Raw genomic sequence first — 8,315 nt, forward strand, 5'->3', positions numbered from 1 at the left:
TCTGGCTACGTGCTAGAACCGCTTGTACATGCTATGCTTAGTTTGTTTATTATTCTTGGTTGCTTATTGTTAGTGGGAATTCTTGCTTTTTGGTTTGCTTTTATTAAATCATATGTGCTGTGCCGTCATACGCCTGTTAGTCCAACTCTTTAAACATCCGCGCCCCCGAGATCTGTGACATGGCGGACACCGCGGTCATCGAGTGTGATTTGTTCGTGTTTGCATGTGCGCGCAGATACCATGCTGGTTAAATTACTTTGCAAGTTTATACGGCCGATAAAACTGCTATCCTTACTTGGTATAGCTGTCTACCTATTTGCTGTCGCAATTGATGGTTAGCCTTCCGGGCGAAACTCCGACTTTTTTAGAGGTGGCCACGGAAAAAAAATGCTCAAAATTTTACCCCGCATAATAAACGCACCCCCCAATGTTACACATATTTTTCGGGAAAGAAAGTGCGTTCAATATACGAGTAAATACGGTACTTCAGCAATCGTCTGACCTAGTGTAAACTGCACGTAAGCCAAGAGGTTGGCAGTACGTTCTTTGCAGCATTTTCAAGCTGTCCCCCCCCCCCCCCCCCCCCACTTAGCCTTACCCCCGTCCCCGTTAGTAGATCTAGAACTTCCGCCAGTAGCGGTTCTCTGCAAAGAAACAACATGGCTTTCTGTCTCGTTCGAACAAGGAAAGCCTCCGCAGTAGTTCTTTCGTTCCATTGGTTCTCAACCTCGAAGCAAACATTGATGCAGTCATCTTCCCAGGTGGCAGTCTGTAAGGTCGCTCAATTTGAGCTGAGAAACTTCTGGCGGAAGACTTGAGAAGTTTTATGACACTGCATTTTACTAGATTTGATGTCAGGAGGGCAATTCTTTACTTGGAGAGGTACAATGAAAAAAAGGTTAAAATAAGCAGTATTAGTGTATTCAAATTCCGAAATGGCATAAAGCTCCTTTTACCGTGAGTAGGAAGTTTGTAAGGAAAAGTAGAGGCAAAAACGAAATCCGGGTGTGAACGCTGCCCTCACTAGCTTGTCAGAACGTCATATATTTCGAGAGAATGTGCATGGGCCTATGGTTAACTGTTTTTGTTGAAGAGCTAACCTACACTCTGAGTAACCAAAGGCTAAACCTAGGAATTTATAAGAACTGATCTGGCGTCGAAGCGGGCCACATAAAAAAAAGAAAGCCCCTGAAATTCATGACGTCATACTTCCATGATGGCACTGAGGTATCGACGAAAAATTTGGAGTGAAAGTTCTTGGCCGTGATTTCTTCAATTGTTCACCAACTTATTTTTTGACAGAGCAAATAAAAACAAATTTGAAAGAATACTTTAGCATCGTTAATTGGGCTCAAGTGGATCGCACAAGATAATCTATGACTGCTCCGTTACCAAAGTTTCCTACGTCTAAAGCCGCCCACATGTTAGACGTAGTTTTTACCATTGCGGGTTATGTAACTGACCACGTGGCAAATATGCTTTGTCTGCAATCTGAAAAAGTTCCAGAAGTGTCCAGGCAATACACCAGCCTTGCCTCACGAATAAAATAAAGGTGCACAGCTTTCATGGTCGGCACACAAAAATTACCAAAGCTAGCCAAAATCCCCGAGCGAACAAAGAAAGTGGGTTATTACAGAATGTCCATATCTTGCGAAACCTTTTATAAACACGCCTTTGCATGCACCCTCGTCTGCTGTCATTTTTACTCTCGTTGGTTAAGATATGTTGGGATATTTTCCCGTATTTCCAACATTGTTGGAAACCAGGAACATTGTTATTTTCATGGTTTCTTTCGTGGCTTCAAGATTGCCGTAAATTTTAGATCACTACCGTGATGCCCTCGTGGTCGTTCCGTGGTCGTTGGCATTCCGGCTGACTCCTGGCGAGAGTATTGGACGATAGGCCGGCGCTGGACATAGCGCAATCACACCGGATATAGTGCAAATCGAGGTGGTTGACCCCGAATTCCGGCTGCTCGTCGTCATGCCGTCGTTCTGTCACAGTGACTCCCCTGTCGTCATCCCATTGCCTTAGTTCCTTTGTTGTCACATTGTTGTTGCCATTACGCCGTCGTTCTTGCGTTGTCTTCATTTCGCCTCAGTCGTCCCTTTGTTGTCATGTCGATAGGGCGCCGTCGTCATACAGTCGTCGTCATTCCAGCATCGTCATACCATTCTCATCATGGCGTCGTCGCCATAACATTGTAATAATGACTATAACATCATCGTTCTATGGTCGTTAGGGCATCGTCGTCCTACCACCGTCAGCATTATTCCAGTATCAGCACTAGTTTGCCTTGACACCGTCGTCTTCGTAGCTTCGTCGTCGCTCCAGTGTCATCCAATGGCCGTCATGACGGTGTCGTCATATCTTCTTCGTAATGCCATTGTAATCGTGGCATCATCGTTATGCAGTCGTCGTCATACAGTCATCGTGTTTTTAGCATTCTCATACCACTTTCGCCATGTTGTTGTCGTCATGCCATTGTAATAGCATCGCGATCACGTTGTCATGCCGTCGCCGTCATATCGTTGTCATTCAAGCTGCGTAATTCCCTTCGTCGCCATGTCCTCATCACACTGTCATGCCAGATTAGCGCTTTAAATGGCGTAAGTACATTTCTTGAGATACCATTTCTTTTTTGCAGGCTTGTAGTAGTCATCGTGAGTGCCACTTACTCGACCCCTACCTTAGAAGCGCCAACCCTTGAGCAAGCATGCAATGACGATAATAATAAGGTTTATTAATGCGTTTAATAAAAGCTCCCTAGATCACCGCCATTTCACACTTAGCCAACAGTTTCTTTAAAGATACTGGTCGGGAAATTTCATTTGAAAAGGTCGCATGGTAATGCAGAATTTGCGGAACTCGGGTGACAAGCTTCTTAGAATGAACTGGCGATATCCTCGTGTGGGAATCAAGAAGCAAAGCATGTATTGCTATAACAAAACATAAGGAACCCTTCTACTACTGTGAAGATGGGAGCCAGCGAAGCTGTGACCATGGTGGGCCTGCTATAGTGAATATTGCTATAGTCAATTTATATATTATCATTATTGACTATATTGAGCGTCTTCGGCATGTTCGTCAAACAGCAAGCAGCTTTCTACAGTCTTATGCTGAAGATGACGAAAGGAGGCCTGACACTGTGCCTTGTAAGTCCAGGCCTGTAGTCAAGCCCCCCTCCCCGGCAGTTTTCATCTTTCTGTGCCCATGTCCTCCGGCGTTGAGTACATTGGCCGAACGGACCGCCGCGTTAGTGACCCGGAGCATCACAAAAGAGTAGAGGACGCCGCACCCGGCAGTGCGCATCAATAAAACGAATAATTGCACTGTTCATGTTTTTATCTTTGGCTCTGAGTAACGCTGTTTTATTTTTATTCATGAAATCTTTTGAGACGAATCGTCTGTATAAATATATTATACTATTAGGAAGCTTCATCTCAAATCTATAAATCTAAAGCGATTAATAAAATGGCGTCCAAAAAGTCACACAATTTACATACTGTGATTTTTACCGAAAATTATGACTGAAACATAGGTCAAATAGTCTAGGCCTTCAGCAAGTGCCCCCCCCCCCCCCCAAAAAAAAAAAGTTCCTGGCTACGGGACTGCTTGCAACGTTCACAGGCGTCTGGCTTACCAGAAGACAACATTTCTGTGCGCAAAACTAGGCGAAAGGTAAATAAAAAAATGTCACAGTTTCGCCCTAAGGGCGAAGCAATGAATGCGATAGCAACACAGCAATGTCATACGAAGTAAGGTGAGCGGCTTTGGTAGGAACAACACGCAGAACTGTTGTCGACGCCATCGGCGTTTTGCCCGCGTTCGCTCAAAATGCGTGCGGCGTTGGTGACTGTTGCCGGAGCCTCTGATATAAATAGGCACTGCGTGCCGCAGCTAAACGTCGCCTCCCTTCCCTCCCCCTCCCCCACGGCCTCTCGCTCGTTGGAAGAAGGCGCGTTTGCTCTACATACATGGTGATTGTGAAGGAGAACAGAGACGCCTACTTCTGCAGCCCTTAAGCGAGCACGGCGCAGAACGCGCGTTTGTTCTCCGCCGTGCGTTCACTCCCCGTGAAAGACGCGCCCCTCGCGCCCTTTCACTCGCACATACAGCGTTCGGCGCGCGGCGACGATTTCTTCTCCAAATGACGTCATACGGAACCTCACGGCGACGGCGACGGCGACGCCGACGGCGACGGCGACGCCGACGGCAGAAATCTGCTTTTGAGTGTCCATATAATTGCTATCGCAATAAAACTCAAGAGCAGACATTGATTTAAATGCCTTCACTACATGGTGCAATACGATGATGGCTTCCCGGAGGGCGAAGCCAGTGCCATGAACATGCACTTTGCTTACCAGCTGCAGTGGCTTCATATCGGCACAGACGACGTGCAAAGACATCGTTGTGCTTGAAGAGAGGTGAATGTAAAGCAACACAGTCCAATAAAGCTGCTCTTCCTGCATGCATATATAGCGTCATTGCTGCCGCTGCAAGGGTTGGTATGATGAGCCTGGATGCCGTCAGCCATCCCACGCATAAGCTGTCCAAAATTATCAAATGGCGTTAGACTCGACATAACATTGATAGGCTAGCCATTTTCTTGTTGGGATATGCTGTTCAATTTGTGTATGTTTTAGTGCAAACATACCACCAATAGGGTTGAGCATTGCAAAAATCAAGTACACTGCATTGTCTATTTAAGCACATTAACATTTGCGCAATAACTTTTTTCTGTCCAAGAACTTTTGTTTTATGCAGTGACCTGCAACAGCAAAGTAAACATCGAGGATTAGTACATAAATGTGGAGAAATTCACTTTTGTACGGTAATGAAGAATACTAAAGAATGTAAAGTCATTTTACATTTGGTAGGTAGGCAGACTGACGGCGCTTGAACATTTATTGGTGCACAAGGGAAGGCCTGACTTGATGTCTGAAGGGACCAAAACCAGGCACTCGCATGCCAACTGCACTACTTTAGCTAAGTGCCTTTAGGTAGTGGTAATATCTCATGCCTTCCCGGCACAGTGCTAAATGGCATGAAAGGAAGTAATTTCCATCATGTCCTTCTTTTGCTCATACTAGTCTGGGACGCACCAAGCGTTGGTGCCAACTTATAGCATCACATGAATTGTTCTGGTACTTGCCAGTGCATGGGGACACATGTGCACAGAAACAAGTGCAGTAGCTGCTAGAGAATTCACCAGTAGCAAGAGCGAGCAGAAGGAGGAGCTAGGTGTCTTATAAAAATAGTTCAATTCGCAGTACTCACCTGCACTGAACCACGTGTGGCAGGTTCAGGAAGTGTGTCGGCTATCTCGAGGTAAAATGTCCTATTAAATCCCATGAAGGACAAACTCTGACACGCATGCATTCCGCCAGATCATGCACATTCGGAAAAAACTACGCGACCTGAGGAAGTCTTGTAAAACGGCAAAATGGCAAGTTTAGCTGGTAAATCAAAGGTTGTTTCCAGTAAAGAGGCACCTGTACCGACAGAAGCTGTGCGCCGCAGTATACGCTAGACTAAAGAAATTGAGGGGACTGACGTTACGCCAATGATAAACATGATTTCACTGCACAGATCGTCTCAATACATCGTTCTCATGTTTTGCTGTCCTGTTCACCACTTAAGCGCTATGTATTAGGACATAGTCTCAATGTTTAATGCAATACCTTTGTCAGTGACTGACCAGAAATTAAGCGCTAACAATGAGATGTAATGCCGGTTCCCTACAGTCAGCTTCGCCGCAATGGATCAGCCTTACGCGAAATTATATACAGCCTTAATTATATACGCCTTATATAAAGCCTTAATTATATACATGCACGGACGAGCCTCAGAATGACTACGAATCTGTACCACGTAGTCGACCAGTGTTGCATTACAGCTTTCACAAGGATCTATATATACAGTTTTGAAATATTTCATGACGACGTTCCTTTTTCTACTTTAACATGCAGGATACGAAATGTGTTTCAATTAATCGAAGCGTTTTCGTAAACATCGACGCGGCGTAATGTTTTTCCAGGGTTGTTGTACAGCTGCCACAACGATCTAGGGCTATTAAATATCATGGCGGCGTACAGTTTTCTTACTTTCATATGCAATGTACAAACAGTTGACTTCAAAAACTGTTTCTGTTCCCGCGAATCTCCTGAAGTGTGAGGTATGCTCAACGACATTAATAAACAATGCATCGGCATGACGTAATGATTTGCAATTAGTATCATCCGAGGAGGCACCACACTTCCAAATGTATCCCCCTGCGACTGCCAGAATGTATTATGCTACCGTAGAAACAAAATCCAACCAACTCACCTCGGACATGGCTTGTTCGCCGCGCCGGCCACACATTCTGTGCTGCCAGCTCGGCTAGGGCGGAACAGAGCAAACCGCGTTCTCCCCCGTAGTACCTAGGCGAAGACAAATCTCAAGGACCAAAAGTCCCCACATTTCTCTCTCACAACCACTGCCCCTCAGGCATGCGCAGAATAGTGGTTTAATCCAATTATGGCGTTCACGTCAGGCGGAATGCGAGGTGTGCACGCTTCTTCTGGATAACCCACTGGAGCAGGGTTTGGGTACGGGCTAGTTGGTATTCCATTGCAAACTTGGAACGGCAAGAATGGCGAAAGACAGCGCTTGTCTTTCGTCGTTGTTACTGTCCCTTTGTCTATGTATGCGCTGTAAGTCAAGTGGGCAAACCACTGGGTCGTTCGCACTCACATTTCATAGTGGACACGGTTTAATACCGCGGTCAAGTTTATTACTTGCCTGTTAGCGACCGCTTACTGCAGTGCCTAGTGGAACGTGCAGAATTTGCTGTACAGATATGGTGGCACCGTCTGACCCTAAGAACGTTTTTGAAACCATATGCTATACATAGTTTTCACGTGACGTCACATCCGTCGTCTGAACTGGCCCTCCGCCATTGCTGGATACGTCGCTGTGTGTCGCTATGTTCGCCGTTCGCTTCGACGAATACGCGCCGCTCGTTTATGGTCCTAGGAGCTCTACGATGGTAAAAGTTAGACTTTCACCCATCGTACATGGACGGGTTTGTCCGGCCAACGCGGGCTTGTCATAAATCAAAGATCAAAATGTGCGACGGCGTGCATGGACTCGTACAAACTGCGCGTCGGGGCGGATGCGACTTCAGACCCCAATGCAATGGCAGACAGGACGCACATGGATATGATTATAATTACCTGGCGCTTACTGCGACCTGCGTCAGTCTACAAGAAATGAAGGCCTGCAAATTACTGTGGGTTAACAATTATTTTGTGTGAGAAACACATGAGTGAAGCGGCGGCCGGCGGGTCTTGTTACCATCCTCAGCGAAATGAATGAAAGCAAGTTTCATTGCGTGCGTCAGTAAAAACGTTCTTGCCTCGTTGCTCCGAATCCACAAATGCCCCTGCTTGTCGCTCGAGTTCAACCATGCGTGCACAATATTTCTGTTTGTGTGTGTGTGTGTGTGTGTGTGCGTGCGTGCGCGTGTGAAACACAAGCTGGTGAAACACAACACTGGTGGTTGCGGTGTCGTTTTTGTGCACTGTTATATCTCGAAATGAATATTTTGTTTCATGAAGCACAAGCAGCAAAAAATGTAAGCATTCAGCAAAATTCCGTACTTACCGTAAGTTTGGGCATGCATGCAGCGGCTGCACATGAGGCACTTGATCTTACTTTTTTTTTACGAGCAGAAAATTTGCGCAGTGGTTTTGGTTTGTAGCCGGCAGCGCAAGGGCCGAAGAAAACGAGACAACAAACACGACGCTCATGCCATGTAGGTCAACTCGCCTAATTTTTTTTTACTTTATTGCGCTACTGAATTTTTTATCCTGTGCACTGAATTCATTGCTGAAATATGAAAAGGAGTCATTCGGGCTGTGGAAATGATTCCGATTTATCCCGGTTTCCGGGCTAGCCGACGAGCATTTACTTTTTTTCCGACAGAATTACGCGTTCGAGTTCTGTTATGACGTTTGGTAAAGAGTACAGACATGTAATTATATAGGGCTGGTACTGCGTAGTTCGGCTTCTTGGCAGTGTTACTTCTTGTGCGACAACCAAAAATTGCACAGATTGACGTTACCATGACGCCAGAAGGAACCTCGGATCAACGACAACACATGCAGCGCGAGCTGCCTTGTACGCCGCAAGTACCCAGCAATGGCGTACACACGCGCGGAGCGGACCGGAAGTGACGCGCGTGCAAACTATGTATAGGTGAAAGAAAGCATGCACCACGTTTTGCCGCTATAGCGATAGACGGCGGTGTGGGTCCTTTCCCGCAATTT

The sequence above is a fragment of the Dermacentor silvarum genome, chromosome 10 (assembly GCF_013339745.2).
Source record: "Dermacentor silvarum isolate Dsil-2018 chromosome 10, BIME_Dsil_1.4, whole genome shotgun sequence".
In the NCBI taxonomy this organism is placed as follows: Eukaryota; Metazoa; Arthropoda; class Arachnida; order Ixodida; family Ixodidae; genus Dermacentor; species Dermacentor silvarum.